This window comes from Bison bison, unplaced genomic scaffold, assembly GCF_000754665.1.
Source record: "Bison bison bison isolate TAMUID 2011002044 unplaced genomic scaffold, Bison_UMD1.0 scf7180017864489, whole genome shotgun sequence".
NCBI lineage: Eukaryota > Metazoa > Chordata > Mammalia > Artiodactyla > Bovidae > Bison > Bison bison.
The window spans coordinates 9,504,308-9,522,798 of record NW_011495048.1 but is presented as its reverse complement, the minus strand read 5'-3'; positions in this window follow the sequence as shown (position 1 = coordinate 9,522,798).

The following is an 18,491-nucleotide window of genomic DNA, read 5'->3' as shown; positions in this document are numbered from 1 at the left end:
CTCATCTCACACGCTAGTAAAGTAATGCTCAAAATTCTCCAAGCCTGGCTTCAGCAATATGTGAACTGTGAACTTCCAGATGTTCAAGCTGGTTTTAGAAAAGGCAGAGGAACCAGAGATCAAATTGCCAACATCCGCTGGATGATCGAAAAAGCAAGAGAGTTCCAGAAAAACATCTATTTCTGCTTTATTGACTATGCCAAAGCCTTTGACTGTGTGGATCACAAGAAACTGTGGAAAATTCTGAAAGAGATGGGAATACCAGACCACCTGGCCTGCCTCTTGAGAAACCTATATCCAGGTAAGGAAGCAACAGTTAGAACTGGACATGGAACAACAGACTGGTTCCAAATAGAAAAAGGAGTATGTCAAGGCTGTATATTGTCACTCTGCTTATTTAACTTATATGCAGAGTACATCATGAGAAATGCTGGACTGGAAGAAGGACAAGCTGGAATCAAGATTGCCGGGAGAAATATCAATAACCTTAGATATGCAGATGACACCACCCTTATGGCAGAAAGTGAAAAAGAACCAAAGAGCCTCTTGATGACTGTGAAAGAGGAGAGTGAAAAAGTTGGCTTAAAGCTGAACATTCAGAAAACGAAGATCATGGCATCTGGTCCCATCACTTCATGGCAAATAGATGGGGAAACAGTGGAAGCAGTGTCAGACTTTATTTTTGGGGGCTCCAAAATCACTGCAGATGGTGACTGCAGCCATGAAATTAAAAGACGCTTACTCCTTGGAAGGAAAGTTATGACCAACCTAGATAGCATATTCAAAAGCAGAGACATTACTTTGCCAACAAAGGTCCATCCAGTCAAGGCTATGGTTTTTCCAGTGGTCATGTATGGATGTGAGAGTTGGACTGTGAAGAAAACTGAGTGCCAAAGAATTGATGCTTTTGAAGTGTGGTGTTGGAGAAGACTCTTGAGAGTCCCTTGGACTGCAAGGAGATCCAACCAGTCCATTCTAAAGGAGATCAATCCTGAGTGTTCATTAGAAGGACTGATGCTAAAGCTGAAACTCCAATACTTTGGCCACCTCATGCGAAGAGTTGACTCAATGGAAAAGACTCTGATGCTGGGAGGGATTGGGGGCAGGAGGAGAAGGGGATGACAGAGGATGAGGTGGCTGGATGGCATCACCGACTCGATGGACATGAGTCTGAGTGAAATCCGGGAGTTGGTGATGGACAGGGAGGCCTGGTGTGCTGCAATTCATGGGGTCACAAAGAGTCGGACACAACTGAGTGACTGAACTGAACTGAACATTCCCATCCCCAGAGATTTTTGATTCAGTTGATCTGGAGTAGCCAAATATCAGTATTTTTTTAAACACCCAAGTGATTGAAGACTTAGTATTTTAAAGATGTCATTTCTGTCTAATTTGATCTATGGATTCAAATGCAACCTCCATCAAAATTTTAGCAGACATTTATTTTAGAAATTGACAAACTGATTTCAAAATTTGTAAGGAAACAGAGTCTAGAATAGCCAAAACTATTTTGAAAAAAAAAGAGAACAAAGTTGGAGACTTTACGCAATATAACTTTAAGACTTAAAGATATTGGTGTCAGAATAGTCAAGTAATTCAATGGAATAGAACAGAGACTTCAGAAATAGGTCTACACGTATATGGTCCATTGATTTTCAACAAAGATATAAGGGAATTCAGTGAAGGAATTATAGTTTGGGTTTTTTTTTTTAATTGTGCTGGAACAATGGAATATTTATATGCAAAAAAATGAACTTCATATCTCTTACCACATAAAACCTTAACTCAAAATGGATCATAGTCCAAACTATAAAACATAAAACTATGAAACTTTTATAAGTAAGATTTTAAAAAAATCATAATAACTTTGAGTTAGGCAAAGATTCCTTAGATGTCACAACCAAAAGGATTATTCATTTTAAATTTTTGATAAATTGGACTTCATCAAACTAAAAACTGTTCTTCAAATGACACTGTGAAGAGAATGAAAAGACAAGCCACAGACTGGGAGAAAATATTTACAAATCACATTATCAGATAAAGGGCTTGTATAAAGACTACATAAAGAACTCTTGAAATTCAATATGAATGCACACATAAAAATATGGACAAAAGATATGAACAGACATTTCACCAAGGAAGATATTCAGATGGAAAATAAACACATGAAATATTCTCAAAATCATTTATCTTTAGGGAAATGCAAATTAAAACCACAGTGATATGCCTATATGTCCACTAGACTGTTTGAAATACAAAACACTTGGAGAAGGAAATGGCAACCCACTCCAGCATTCTTGCCTGGAGAATCCCATGGACATGGGAGCCTGGCAGGTTACAGTCCATGACGTTGCAAGAGTCTGACACGACTTAGCAACTAAACCACCACAACCATAACAAAAGCTGGAGAGGATATAGAAAAACTAGGACTCTCATAACAGTGCTAGTGAGAATGCAAAATGTTGCAGCCATTTTGGAAAACAGTTTGGCAACTTCTTAAAAAGTTAAGCCATATACCTACCTACATATGTACACTCAACTCCTGGATATTAACCTGAGGTAAATGAAAATATACATCCACACAAAGGCTTGAACATAAATATTTATAGCAGCTTTATCTGTAGTAACTAAAAATTAGAAACAACCCAAGTGTTCATCAACAGGTGAATGGATAAATGTGTTACATGTATGTACAACACAATAATACTCAGCAATAAAAAGAATGAACTAATGAGAGAAACAACAAGAATGAATTTTAAAATAATTATGTTGAGTGAAAAAATCCAGGCAGAAAAATACATCCTTTATCATCCCATTTATATAGAATTCTGGAGAGCCTATAGTAATCTATAGTGATAGCAAACATTACTTGTTGTCTGGGGATGGGGTGGAGGTGGGACAAAGGATGGTATCACAAAGGCACACAAGGAAACTTTCGGGGGGAAGTGTTTCAGTTCAGTCTCTCAGTCATGTCCGACTCTTTGCAACCCCGTGGACTGCGGCACGCCAGGTCTCCCTGTCCATCGCCAACTCCCGGAGTTGACTCAAACTCATGTCCATTGAGTCGGTGATGCCATCCAACCATCTCATCCTCTGTCGTCCCCTTCTCCTCCTGCCTTCCATCTTTCCCAGCATCAGGGTCTTTTCAAATGAGTCAGTTCTTCGCATCAGGTGGCCTAAGTATTGGAGTTTCAGCTTCAGCATCAGTCCTTCCAATGAATATTCAGGACTGATTTCCTTAAGGATGGACTGGTTGGATCTCCTTGCAGTCCAAGGGACTCTGAAGAGTCTTCTCCAACACCACAGTTCAAAGCATCAATTCTTTGGTGCTCCAGGTTTCTTTATAGTCCAACTCTCACATCCATACATGACTACTGGAAAAACCATAGCTTTGATGAGACGGACCTTTGTTGGCAAAGTAATGTCTCTGCTTTTTAATATGCTCTCTAGGTTGGTCATAATTTTCTTCCAAAGAGCAAGCGTCTTTTACTTGTATGTCTGCAGTCACCATCTGCAGTGATTTTGGAGCCCCCCAAAATAAAGTCTGTCACTGTTTCCACTGTTTCCCCCTCTATTTACCATGAAGTGATGGGACCAGATGCCATGATCTTAGTTTTCTAAATGTTGTGTTTTCAGCCAACGTTTTCACTCTCCTCTTTCACTTTCATCAAGAGGCTCTTTAGTTCTTCACTTTCTGTGTGATGTCATCTGCATATCTGAGGTTATTGAGGTTATCTCCCAGCAATCTTGATTCCAGCTTGTGCTTCATCCAGTCCAGCATTTCATGATGTACTCTGCATACAAGTTAAATAAGCAGGGTGACAATATACAGACTTGGCGTACTCCTTTCTCTATTTGGAACCAGTCTGTTTTTCCATGTCCAGTTCTAACTATTGCTTCCTGACCTACATACAGATTTCTCAAGAGGTAATTCATATCCTCATTATCTTGACTATGGTGATGGTTTCACAGGTGTCTTCATATTTTAAAACCTAATGTTGACACTTTAAACATATGCAGTTTCTTGTATCCCAATGGTACTTCACTAAAGCTCTTGTTTTTCTTTAACATTCCTACGATGGTATACAGAAGTGCAGCATAGTAAGAAACGACTGTGTATATAGTCTCACTATCAGAAAGTTAATAGTTGGGCATATTTACTTCCACCCTAATTTCTTTTTTAAAAAATTTTGTTTGTTTATTATTTATTTATGTATTTGGCTACACCAGGTCTTGGTTGCAGCACGCAGGAACTCTTAGTTGGAGCATGTGGGATCTAGTTACCTGACCAGGGTTCAAACCCAAGCCCACTGCATTGAGAATGCAGAGTTTTAAATGCTAGACCTCCAGGGAAGTCCCCAGCCTAATATCTTTATAAATATTCTTTTAAAAAATGTCCAAAATAAAATTGTCTATGGAATTTAAATTATTTCCATGATATGCAGGCAAGGATGAGAACCACTGCAGTAACTACTGGTTTCTCACGTCTCCAAGAGCAGAGAATACTAATCTTCTGGGCTAGCCAGGAACTGCTTTGGCAGAACTTCTATGGGGGAGCCTCCACTCATTCAGTATATAGGTATTGACTGACTCCCTGCCATGCAGTATGCACTGTGCCAGGTGCCTGGATACTGCACCAGAAGGACTACTCTCCTGACTTTCTCTCTAGAGCAAAGGATGGGTGAGGGTTTCATTCCCACTCATAATGGCCCTGATGTAACTGAGAGATTTATGACTCTCCAGGCTGCTCATTATGATTCCAAGGTGGCACAGTGGTAAAGAATCCACTTGTTAATGCAGGAGACACAGGTTTGATCCCTGGGTTGGGAAGATCCCCTGGAGAAGGAAATGACAACCCACTCCAATATTCTTGCCTGGAAAATCCTGTGGACAGAAGAGACTGGCAGACTACAGTCCATTGGGTTGCAAAGAGTTGGACATGACCAAGTACACACACTCTCCACTAGTGATCATGATAATGATGGTGGTGTGTCTACATCTCGAAATTACTGTATCAGGCTGCTCATTACTGCTGAAGGAGTGATGGTTGAAAAAGCACAAACGTGGCCACACCCTTCCTGCCAGAGAGGAGTTAATATTGTGGGGGGTTTCTCAGGCAGATATATGAACACATGTGCCCCCAATTTGAGCCAGAAGTGTTAACCTGGAAGGACACTGGCCCTGCCAGAACCATATGCCTTAGTTTTGACTCCTTGTATGAGACTTGATCCAGATTCTGGAGTAATCTTGGACTTTCTTGGAGAGACTGAATCCCCCTGTTTGGAATAATGTTATTAATACATAGAAGCCTGAGATATGTGATATGGCCAAATTAATGACCTAGTGCATTTTTGGAGGAGATACAGGACACCTGACAAATCCTTTTACCAAACCCTTAAAGGGCCTAGTTCAGGTCACACCCCACAGTCTTACAATAGGGATGGATTCTCTGCTCTGTCTGGGGCCCAGTGTGATTGCTAGCAGAATTCTTCATAAACTGTATCCTGCTGCTTTTCCCTCCAGCTCCTGTAGCTGGCCCCACTGGCCTCAAACTCACTCTCCTCCCACCTCAGAAAACGCTTACACACCCTTCCCAACTCCTTGATCTTCAGGTTTCAGCTGAAACGTTGTTTCCTCAGGAAAGCCTTCCATTTCCTTTCCAACCGCACTGTCTTTCCTGTTCAATAATTGGGATTTATGTAGTCCTACTTTAAATATCTACCTCCAGACTATAAACTTCTTTTGGACAGGGATTTGCCTGTCTTCTTTGTAATATCATTGTATCCTCTTTGTCTAATAAATGCCCAACATTTAGCTCTTCCCTTGCATATTTGCTTGAAACCTTAGTCTAGTTCAAGACTCCTCCTTTTTAGCTAAGCAGCTCTTTTAATTTTCCATTTTTTTACTCATCATGTCCCTCACCCTACCCCACCCAAACATAAGCCCCAAGAGAAATCTGGGTTAGAAGAGGAATCTGAATGACAAATATAGTCCTGGAATCAGAGAAACCATGCCCTTGTGGTGACTCAGCCTTTGTTTCTGGCCCAGACTTTTCCTCCAGGCTCTTCTATTAGGTCAAATTTTCTCTCCAAGAGGCCTCTTGGTCCTTCCCCCAAACACCTGCGTCCCTTCACTAGTACTATTCTCCATCAGTACAGTCAGCGTTGTAAAGAGGCCATTTCTGGAGGCTGTTAGGGTAGTGTTTGCAGCTTTCTTCACCTCCCAACCCATTTATAATCTTTGAATCCACACTTTCTTTTTAACTACTTGCCAAATCTGCTGATTGCCTGGTTACTGATAATTCAAAATTACTTAAGTCTGAAAATCTTAAATATTCTTCAAAACCCAGTTGACATTTGGTATTCTAGGATCACCCAGAGGTCAGGAAGTCATCACTCTTGGAATCACACATTGGCCCCTGGCTAGCCCTGAAAACTCTATTATTTATAACTATTTTTATACTTTTGGGAGGAAAATAATTTTCATGTTATTCCTCTATTATGGAGATGATAGGAGCCAAAAATTAAAAAATTCTCAGAGTGATTGCTTAATATGTATGGGGTTTCCTTTTGGCATGATGAAAATGTTTTGGAACTTGGTAGAGGTTTAAGTTACATGAATTTTATATAAATAAAAATAATTTTTTTACCTCTATAAAAAAATAACAATAATTCTCAGGAACATAGATTTTCTCACACAAGGAAAGAATTTCGGTCAGTCATCACAGAGGTCATAGAATTCCCTGTAGATGTGGCCATCTATGCCCCTTTGTTCACCACCATCACGTTGTCCCCTATAGCATTTGAAGCCAGCTGGATTCAATCTACTAAAAATATTTCATTTTAAAAAACAACTTATAGCAGCAAATTGTTGGCATAGAGGAATAGCCTTAATGGAAGCAAACAAAAGTAACTCCTGACTGATCTCTGAATATATCCTTTATAAGAATGTTTTTCTACGTAATTTCATTAATCAAAATACTTTTTTGGTGTCACATTTAAGAATATATGAGATAGATTTTGGTTCCATGAAGTTTTAGTCACACCAAATTAACAATATGTGTGTTTTTGATGAATTTCAACAGCTATACTGTTCTCACTGTGAATGAATTTGCTTAGTCAATAAATAATTTTGGAGAACTTTCTATGTGTCAGTCAAGGTATTAGGTGCTAGGAATATAGACATGAATAAAATATACACCTACCCAAAATTTATGGTCAAGTAATCACATTAATTATGTAGATTATCATGTTTCAAATATGGAAAGCTATGTCAGAAGACAAAGGTGAGCTTCAGGGCATCAAGAGTCACTGTCATGGTCACTGCCTTATCCTCAGAATATATAATAGGTCTAGCACATCAAAGAAACTCATCAAATGTTTTTTGATAAATGAATGAGGCTTCACACAATTATACACTATTTTCACTGTTTTATGTGGTTCTTCTATAGTACAGCATGACTCAAACCAGAAATGACTAATTTATTTGCTATAATTTGTAAAGGGTAATTAATGCTTTCTTTCTCACCATTCTCAATGTGCAGGTATCATTTTCATGTTAAATATTCAGACTATCTACTTTTAATCCATTTATCCTGTTCACATAAGTGGGCTGAGGACCATGCAAAATTCCCTACAGAAAAAAAGCATCCATCTTCCTCCCCATCCCCCTTACCCTCTTCAGTCACCAAATCTTCTCTGTTCTCTGAAGATTCTGACGTCCATACCAGCCTGTCTTCTCTGCCAAGGCACTTGGACTTGGTGGTTTAGCGCTGGGCTGATTGCCCTAATTCATAACGCTCCCACTCACAGGCATGGGGTGGCAAAAGAATCAGACGTGACTTAGCAGCTAAACAACAACAGCAAAACAAAGCAACTTTAACCTCAAGCCTGCCCTGAACCTTGGCCAGAAAGTGGTGGTGATCTTGTGATGGTCCTGAAGAACCAGGCTAAGACTTTCACTTTTATTTATTTGATGTGTGTGTCTTTTTTTGTTTTTTATAACAGCTTTATTGAGGTATAATTGACATACAAACATTGAGCATATTTAACATGAATAATTGGGTAAGTTTTGACATATTACATTTGACTTCTAGAACCAATGTGTGTGTTTTTGAAAATATTATTACTGTCCAGGAATTAGCAGCTAGGACCTAGCCCAAAACAAAATGAGTTTATACCATACATTGTAAGACAATGATCAACAATGGCAACAACATGCCTTTTCCAAGATTCCTAAAGCAGACCAAACCAACTGATTTCTCCTGGATCATTACCTCACCCACTCATCCCATACTTGGACTATGTATTAGGAAGACTAGAAGGAGGGAGAATTTCAGGCTCGTGAGTCATCCTCCCTTGGGGGAGGAGAGGGAGTCTTCCCCTCCCACCCCAAACCAAGCGGGCAGAGGAGGAGCAGGAAAGGCCAGTAACAAGCATAGTATTAAGAGGCTGTGAGATAAAGCATTGAGGGGCCAGGTAGAAAGCTATGGAACCATAAAGTTGGGGTGACACCTCCTACTTAAGAGATTCCTGCAGTGGACAGGCCTTACCTTGGAAGAATTCACACACGCACCCTACAAGGAGGGCAGAATTGGACTGTCACACAGAAGGCATCTTCAGAACAACAAGGTTAACCAGAGAGAAGCAACAACCTGTCAAAAGAGGAAGATATCTTTATCCCAGTCACTTGCCTATCCTGCCCAACACTGCAAAGTTCAACTTTGGAAGAGCGAAGGAAGAGACGTCTCAGAACCAGGCCCCCTAATAATCAGGGTCCCAGCTCAGTTCTGCCTTGGGAGACAGGGAAATGAGATTTCAATTGACAGTGAGATTAAAGTCTTTAAATAGTAGAATTTAATGATCAAAATAGGACTTCCCTGTAGCTCAAACAGTAAAGAATTTGCCTGAGATGCAGGAGACCAGGGTTTGATCCCTGGGTTGGAAAGATTCTCTGGAGAAGGGAATACTTCTCCACTCCAGTATTCTTGCCTGGAGAATTCCATGGACAGAGAAGCCTGGTGGCCTACAGTCCATGGAGTCTCAAAGAGTCAGACATAACTGAGCAACTAACACACACACAATGATCAAAATGGGTGAGTGAGTGAAAATCTGGCTGGCACACGAAGCCCTCAAGCAGGACCACCTGCTTGGTGCAGCCTCCTAGGGACTCTGTGCTCAGAGTTTAAATGGTCTGTGCTCATTGTCTTGAAGTTCTTTAGTACTTTCACCTTCAGATTTGTGTTTTGTAAATGCAGTCTCTAATAGGGCTGTGAAACATGTATCCCATAGCCTATGCACAGCCCCACCTCCCACCACTTCCCTGGATGGATTTTCCATTGCCCACCGCCCTGTTCTCTGATTCCCAGAGACATATCCAGCCTCCCCCTCACCGCCTCCTCCCAGTAGTGGCTGCTTCCCTTGAACCCTGTGGGGACCTGGGTGTAGACATAGAGAGGTTGGGGTCAGGTGGACATGGAAGTGACAATCCCATCCTGGGGAAATGTCATTACAGCATGTTGTTCAGGGACTTGGCAGAATGAGTCTCTAGCCCACCCCTGGTGCAGGAATGTACTGTATCCAGGGGTCTCTTGTCCACTGTGGGTTGGGGTAGTAGGCTGGTGGGAAGAGGAGACTTCCTCACCCCTGACTGGGAAGCAGTGCATTGGTGTGGTGGCTGATGGCAGCAGTTAGTGGGTAACAGGGGTCACCTCTCCACTGTGTGAAAGATTCTACATTCACTGCACAAGGATCCCCATGCCTGAGACAGTACTACATTAAATACCAACTTTAAAACTCTGTGACATGTTGAGAGAGAGAAAGTGGAAGAAAGGAGAAAGATGTATATTTTAGTCCCTCTAACAAAATATTTTTCCTGGCCCTACATTTTCATTTTGTCCCAGGCCCTGCTGTTTTGTAGCTGGTACCACTCTCACACCTCATTTCCTCGGGGAAGGATTAATTTGTGAGTGTCCTGCACCTGACCCACAACACCTGAAGATGTGACAGTGCTTTCCAGTCAGCTTGCTACTTCCGTATAGAAACGGATGTAAGTTCAGGGGCTGAAGCTTATGTGATATAGGGGGCACTGCTTTAAAAAATTATGAATACAAAATTGCTGCATCCTTTCCTAGGACCTTGGAGGAGGCCTGTGCAAGGGAGGAGTCCTGAAATGGATGCTTCATTAGCTTTATGGTCACTCCACCCTGTATGCATAGCATTATTGTTGTTGTTGTTGTTGTGTTAGTAGCTCAGTCGTATCCGACTCTTTGCAACCCCATGGACTGTAATCCACCAGGAGCCTCTGTCCATGCGTTTCTCCAGGCAACAATACAGGAGTGGGTTGCCATTTCCTTCTCCAGCATACCCTCTGCCTACTCATGGGTTCGCTTTAAGAATCTAAAAGTTTCTTCAGAGTTACAAAACTCTTTTGCTTACCCTGAAACCCACAAATCACAAGCTAAGTAGTCATATGTTTTTGACAGGGCAAAGAGTAAACTTTTGTTAAGGCCCTCATGACTGCAGTATTTTTCTTCCACTCTGCTTTTCTGAAACACAGGGGTCATTTGTGGCCTCTTGTGCTGAACTACTATTCCTAGACTCTTTTCTTTATGAAAACTCTTGTCAATTAAATGATGCTGGGCTGATGAGTTCTGTTTATGATTTCATTCTACAAAGAAAAAAAAACTCTTCCTTTAATTGTTGCAGTCTCTCCTTAATTAGTTTAATCCCTATCTGAGAAGCTACATGGTTGTACACAAATTGAAAATACAAATAAATGTAATAATCACTTTAAAAATAATAATATTAAAAATTATATGGAAATGTAACAATATATATACCCATATATATAAAATTACTGAAATGAGAACATCCTTTATCTTTATAAAATTCTGTTGGAGATTCATTCCCTCCTCAACACCAGTTGTTTGTTCCTATCTACTTTTCCTAGAAAGGTAAAATATAGTAAAAATTGCAGTTTCTATCTTGGGGTAACTCAAGGGAGAACAAAATTTTGCTGCATTGTGGGAAAATGTTGTTTAAAGTCTGATTATCCATATTTGTCATCTAACCTGACAAAATTCACCAGATAATTGCCTTTCATTTCATGCTATATGGCACAGGCTGTAGCCAAAGTCTGTAATGAAATGGTTGAACATAGATGTTGGAGATTAGTTTGTTGGTTCTATCAATGACAGGATTTTTTGGCAAACAATTTCACCTGCTATTTGGAAATAACAATTTATTAGGTTAGTTAAGGGGAAAAAACCTTAATCTCAGGTTGGTTGAAATTGATCTTACCTGTGAAGTTCCTTTGTGCAGGAAGTGGTCTCAATGAGTTAAAGAGTTTTGTGCTGCCTTTTGTTATAGTAACCAGCAACCCGTTACCTCTGAAGCTTGATCACAACAAGTATTTATATCTTCCCCACTCTACCTGCAGAATCCCGTCAGCAAGAGGGTCTGTGCATCATGGTGACTCAGGGACCAAATCTCAACATGTGTTTCTGTGATCACTACAATAGGAGAGAAGAGAAACATGAATAATGCACTGGCTCTCAAAGGACTTGCCTGGAAGTGAGAAATATCATTTTTACCCACAATTCATTGGCCAATGTAAATTACCTATCTGTATCTAATGCCAAAGGACACGGAAGTACAATCCTATCCTATCTCTGGAAGACGAACCAGAATGTTTAGAACAACCCTAATGGCTAATCCCCTTTTGGTCACCAAATATTTACTCTATTTATGACATGCAAAATATACTCACCCACTCCCTAAGGAAGAAAACTTCAAAATCCCCTACAATTATGGCATGAAGTACATAATCTGAGACCTTTGAGTAAGATGTGGTAGTTTCAAATCATGATGCTACTTCTACCTGTACCTGTGAAATGTAATGTATATATTTATAATGGTAGCATAGGAAAACAAGATAATTATAATAAATACTCTCCTTGGGAAAAATGGCAAATACACAGCAAATAGGGTTCTGCAGGAATTCTGAAATGCTGCTGGGGAGAATTTTTGAGGGCCACCTTCCTTAACGAATGTTATCTCATTACACCTTGATTTTGAGACACTTCTTTTGCTCACTGTTCTTTGTGGCCCCTGGCTACGCCTTTTGGAAGAGTCTTTCTTTTTCATTTTCCTCTTTGGCTGAATTTGAAACAGACGTTGAGGAATATGCCTCTTTCAGGACTAAGCAATTTTCTCACCCCAGTTTCTGATGGTGGACAATGAGAAGCCCAAGGGTTGTTTTAAATCTCAAAAAAATTACAGTCTCTTTTGGTCTAGGTAGGTGGCTCAAACACAGCTCTCCTAAAAATTTAGTAGAGTTTTTAACTTGTTTGACTCTTGTCTGCTCTACTTGCCGATGACCATGGTATAATTCTTTTTGAGACATGGCTCTACCATGCTTTCTATGCTTCCTTATTGCCATCTCTCTCTCTCTCTCAATTGTAAACATGTGTACTTTGAGCTTACTAGACTTTGTTGAGAGAATCACACTTCATCTCTTTTCCCTGAGCCATTTTGACCACTTGAAAAGATTTTCTGGGTGCCTCTCAGCAAATCAACCAGCAAAATCAATACCCTAGAAACTGTTCGAAATGCAAATGATCAGGCCCCACCCTTGACCTGCTGACAAAAAACAGAAACTCTGGTTTTATATATAAAACCAGTTATGTCCTATACCCATCATGTTGCAACTAACTGGTATATAGACCCCTTACAAGAGGCTTTGGGGTAAACATAATGTAGTGGTAATTATACTAGAAAATGTCCTTGAATATATGGTCTTAGGCTTGTCACTTGGCATCTCTTGAGTTTTCTTTCCTGAAATTTTATTGCAGACAAAACCTTTATGTACTGTGTAAATGTTTGCTAAGTGCCTTCACATTGTTTTCCTTCCTTTAATCCACAGATACCTTAGTGAGGACATTGTTAGTATTCCTGTTTTAAATGAGGAAACCAGAGCTCAAAGAGACTAAATGACTTGCCTAACATTTCCTAGCAAATGACTGAGTGAGTCAAGGTTCTCAGTTTTATTTTCCTGTATGTATTCTGCTCCCACCATGACTGCTCCTAGTCTCAAAGTTAGAACTTTTAAGTTCCATTGAACACGTATAATGTATTACTATATTTGCATCATTTTTTATCATAAACCAAATTGTCACAGAGTGATGATAATCCATGACCAGAATTTTGCCATCTGATTTACATAATTCTTCACATTTAAAGGACTAACAGACCTTGAAATAAGGCTATATTCTCCTTAAATTATTGCAGTAACAAGGCAGCATGAAACAATTCAGAGAGTATAGAATTTTTACAAGTGCAATTTCTGTCGTTCCAACCAAGTATAGTCAAATAAACTTACTTTAAAAAGAATTTCTCCTATCCTCAAGAGAAATATGAGCAAAAACTAGTTTTGAGCTGTTAAATGTTTAGGACAAATCAATAACGTTTGAATTAGAATTCCTTGATGCAGAATATGACAGCCAAATTAGGAAGAAAAATTTCCCACACTTGAGGTTCATGTTACAACTAATGTTGTCTCTTCCTCAGTAAGTGAAAATATCTTTTAATTGAATGCTTATGTCTTCTATCTGAAGTTTTACTGTTCTCAGAGGAAATGCAATGAGAATTATTTGGTCTGTGACCTAAAACAGTGCATAGGAAACATTTTTCTCAAGGGAGATTCTCAAAGAAGTGGTGGGCTATTTTGTTCTTAAGTTTCTAGTTTTCTAGATAGTGAGTATGCAAACAAATTACATTTTCTCTGTTGTGTTTATGTCTTGGGTTTCACTAATAGACATTAGTACTTTTTTGCACTTTTTTTAATGTCAGTTACTTAAAAAAATTGAAAACATTTGTTAAAGCTAAGACTAGGATGTTGGCTTTTCAGATAACCTATTGGAATTTCAAAGCTTTTGCCTCTGAGATGCTGTTGGCAAGAACAATTTCATGAAATCAGAAGGAAATTTTTAAACATTATGTTGGCAAGGATACACATAGTTGGAAATTTGCTCACTAAGATCAACTGTTGTTGTTTTTATTTTAGTTACTCATCTCTTGAATATTTTCTCTTCCTGATTCATTTTCCAAATTGTAGTAGAGTCTGCCAGATGTGCATCTAAATACTGCCCTTCCCCCTTCTCCCACTATAACAAAAGACACATGGCTGGTCAGCTGTTTTGCATGTCCTTGCTTTTCAATGTGTGATACATTTACTCAAATAGAATATAAGTAGTCTTGACCTGTGAATACCTTCCACAATGCTTCTCCAAGATGGTAGCCCATCTCCAATATAGCTCTCAATGATTCTTGATTCCTGGTATTTATGTTCCTGTATAATCCTTTCCTCCACTGAATATAAGTGAAAGTCGCTCAGTCATGTCTAACTCTTTGTGACCCCTTGGACTTTATGGTCCATGAAATTCTCCATGCCAGAATACTGGAGTGGGTAGCTTTTCCATTCTCCAGGGGATCTTCCCAACCCAGGGATTGAACCCAGGTATCCGCATTGCAGGTGGATTCTTTACCACCTGAGCCACAAGGGAAGTCCCAGGATACTGGAGTGGGTAGCCTATCCCTTCTCCAGCAGATCTTCCTGACCAGGAATTGAACCGGGATCTCCTGCATTGCAGGCAGATTCTTTACCAGCTGAGCTACCAGGGAATCCCACTGCTGAACATAGCTGACCTGTGTATTGCAAAAAAGATAGAATATGATTTCCAAGTCTAGGTCATAAAAGATGTTGTGATTTTCTTCTTGCCCTTTTCAATCACTTTCTCTGAGGGAAGCCAGCTGCCACACCATGAGGATATTTAAACAGTCCTAGAGAGAGGCCTGTGTGGCAAGAAGTTGAGGCCACCTGCCCACAACCAGCATTAACTGAGCCACAATGAAAGCCCTAGTTGACTGTAGTTACAACAGATATCTGACTGTTAAATCATGAAAGATCTTGAGACAGAACCATTCACCTAAGCCACTCCCAAATTTCTGACCTGCAAAAACTATGCAATAGTCAATCTTACAGTTTTGATTTAAGCTTCTGAGTTTGTTATGCAGCAGTCTATAACTGATACAGCAAATCCACTGGATGGCAATGCCCATGACAATCTTAGAAGCCACATGTTGAAGGGTTTAGAGTGGTAATCATCTCAAGTTCTGGGGTGCCCTTGTAGGGAAGAGCCTTCTCTGCTAGTTTCTCAGCTTCCTACCTCAACCTGGATTATTGAGAGAGAAAGAAACTTCTTTAGAGACATTACATTTTGTGATCTAAATTTTATAATGGTTCAGTCTTTCCTAACTAATATATCAACTTTGTATTCTATTCTTTCTTACTTTAAGCCTTATGTATATATGAGGATATTATTCCTCTGAGTAAGGATTGCTATTGGAATAATAGTAATTCTTCAAGTAGTTCTTTAAACACTATCAAAAACATTTTATTGTTTAAAAGGTATGTGATTAAATGTTCAATGCATATTCTCCACCTGAAAATTCTATTTTATTTGACTAGTACTGTATGTTGACTAGTACAGTTGCAGATCTCCTTTACTTGCTAGAAGCACCTAACCCCAGCTCCTTTGGGAGGTGGCTGTTAGGAGATTACAGCTAGCCTTCTTCTCCAGAAAATTTCCATCAACCAATGGGAACCAACTCACTCAGGAAATTATGGCCTTTCCATATATGACCCACAACCAGTGGTCAAATAAGATGATGTGTCAAAATCCTATTGCCAAAAAGGATGACAGGTCTGTGGTGCTGTTCATATCCAGAGCTCTCCCCTATGTAAATTTGGTCAAGGCTATACCTTATCTTCAACATTACTGGTTGGGGCATAGACTTGGATTACTGTGATATTGAATGGTTTGCCTTGGAAACGAACAGAGATCATTCTGTCGTTTTTGAGATTGCATCTAAGTACTGCATTTCGGACTCTTGTTGACCATGATGGCTACTCCATTTCTTCTGAGGGATTCCTGCCTGCAATAGTAGATATAATGGTTATCTGAGTTAAATTCACCTATTCCAGTCCATTTTAGTTTGCTGATTCCTAGAATCTTGACGTTCACTCTTGCCATCTCTTGTTTGACCACTTCCAATTTGCCTTGATTCATGGACCTGGCATTCCAGGTTCCTATGCAATATTGCTTTTTACAGCATCGGACCTTGCTTCTATCACCAGTCACATCCACAGCTGGGTATTCTTTTTTCTTTGGCTCCATCCCTTCATTCTTTCTGGAGTTATTTCTCCACTGATCTCCAGTAGCATATTGGGCACCTACTGACCTGGGGAGTTTCTCTTTCAGTATCCTATCATTTTGCTTTTTCATTCTATTCATGGGGTTCTCAAGGCAAGAATACTGAAGTGGTTTGCCATTCCCTTCTCCAGTGGACCACATTCTGTCAAATCTCTCCACCATGACCCGCCCGTCTTGGGTTGCCCCATGGGCATGGCTTAGTTTCATTGAATTAGACAAGGCTGTGGTCCTACAGTGATTAGACTGACCAGTTTTCTGTGAGTATGGTTTCGGTGTGTTTGCCCTCTGATGCCCTCGTGCAACACCTACCGTCTTACTTGGGTTTCTCTTACCTTGGGTTTGGGGTATCTCTTCACGGCTGCTCCAGCAAAGCGCAGCCATTGCTCCTTACCTTGGACGAGGGAACGCTGAAGAAGCTGAAGTTGAATGGTTCTATGAAGACCTACAAGACCTTTTAGAACTAACACCCAAAAAAGATGTCCTTTTCATTATAGGGGACTGGAATGCAAAAGTAGGAAGTCAAGAAACACGTGGTGTAACAGGCAAATTTGGCCTTGGAATATGCGATGAAGCAGGGCAAAGACTAATAGAGTTTTGCCAAGAAAATGCACTGGTCATAACAAACACCTCTTCCAACAACACAAGAGAAGACTCTACACATGGACATCACCAGATGGTCAACACCGAAATCAGATTGATTATATTCTTTGCAGCCAAAGATGGAGAAGCTCTATACAGTCAGCAAAAACAAGACCAGGAGCTGACTGTGGCTCAGACCATGAACTCCTTATTGCCAAATTCAGACTGAAATTGAAGAAAGTAGGGAAAACCACTAGACCATTCAGGTATGACCTAAATCAAATCCCTTATGATTATACAGTGGAAGTGAGAGATAGATTTAAGGGCCTGGATCTGATAGATAGAGTGCCTGATGAACTATGGAATGAGGTTCGTGACACTGTACAGGAGACAGGGATCAAGACCATCCCCATGGAAAAGAAATGCAAAAAAGCAAAATGGCTGTCTGGGGAGGCCTTACAATAGCTCTGAAAAGAGAAGCAAAAAGCAAAAGAGAAAAGGAAAGATATGAACATCTGAATGCAGAGTTCCAAAGAATAACAAGAAGAGATAAGAAAGCCTTCTTCAGCGATCAGTGCAAAGAAATAGAGGGAAACAACAGAATGGGAAAGACTAGAGGTCTCTTCAAGAAAATCAGAGATACCAAAGGAACATTTCATGCAAAGATGGGCTCGATAAAAGACAGAAATGGTATGGACCTAACAGAAGCAGAAGATATTAAGAAGAGGTGGCAAAAATACACAGAAGAACTGTACAAAAAAGATCTTCACGACCCAGATAATCACGATGGTGTGATCACTGACCTAGAGCCAGACATCCTGGAATATGAAGTCAAGTGGGCCTTAGAAAGCATCACTACGAACAAAGCTAGTGGAGGTGATAGAATTCCAGTTGAGCTATTCTAAATCCTGAAAGATGATGCTGTGAAAGTGCTGCACTCAATATGCCAGCCAATTTGGAAAACTCAACAGTGGCCACAGGACTGGAAAAGGTCAGTTTTTATTCTAATCCCAAAGAAAGGCAATGCCAAAGAATGCTCAAACTACCGCACAATTGCACTCATCTCACACGCTAGTAAAGTAATGCTAAAAATTCTCCAGGCCAGGCTTCAGCAATATGTGAACCGTGAACTTCCTGATGTTCAAGCTGGTTTTAGAAAAGGCAGAGGAACCAGAGATCAAATTGCCAACATCTGCTGGATCATGGAAAAAGCAAGAGAGTTACAGAAAAGCATCTATTTCTGCTTTATTGACTATGCCAAAGCCTTTGACTGTGTGGATCACAATAAACTGTGGAAAATTCTGAAAGAGATGGGAATACCAGACCACCTGATCTGCCTCTTGAGAAATGTGTATGCAGGTCAGGAAGCAACAGTTAGAACTGGACATGGAACAACAGACTGGTTCCAAATAGGAAAAGGAGTACGTCAAGGCTGTATATTGTCACCCTGTTTATTTAACTTCTATGCAGAGTACATCATGAGAAACACTGGGCTGGAGGAAGCACAAGCTGGAATCAAGATTGCCAGGAGAAATATCAATAACCTCAGATATGTAGATAACACCACCCTTATGGCAGAAAGTGAAGAGGAACTCAAAAGCCTCTTGATGAAAGTGGAGAGTGAAAAAGTTGGCTTAAA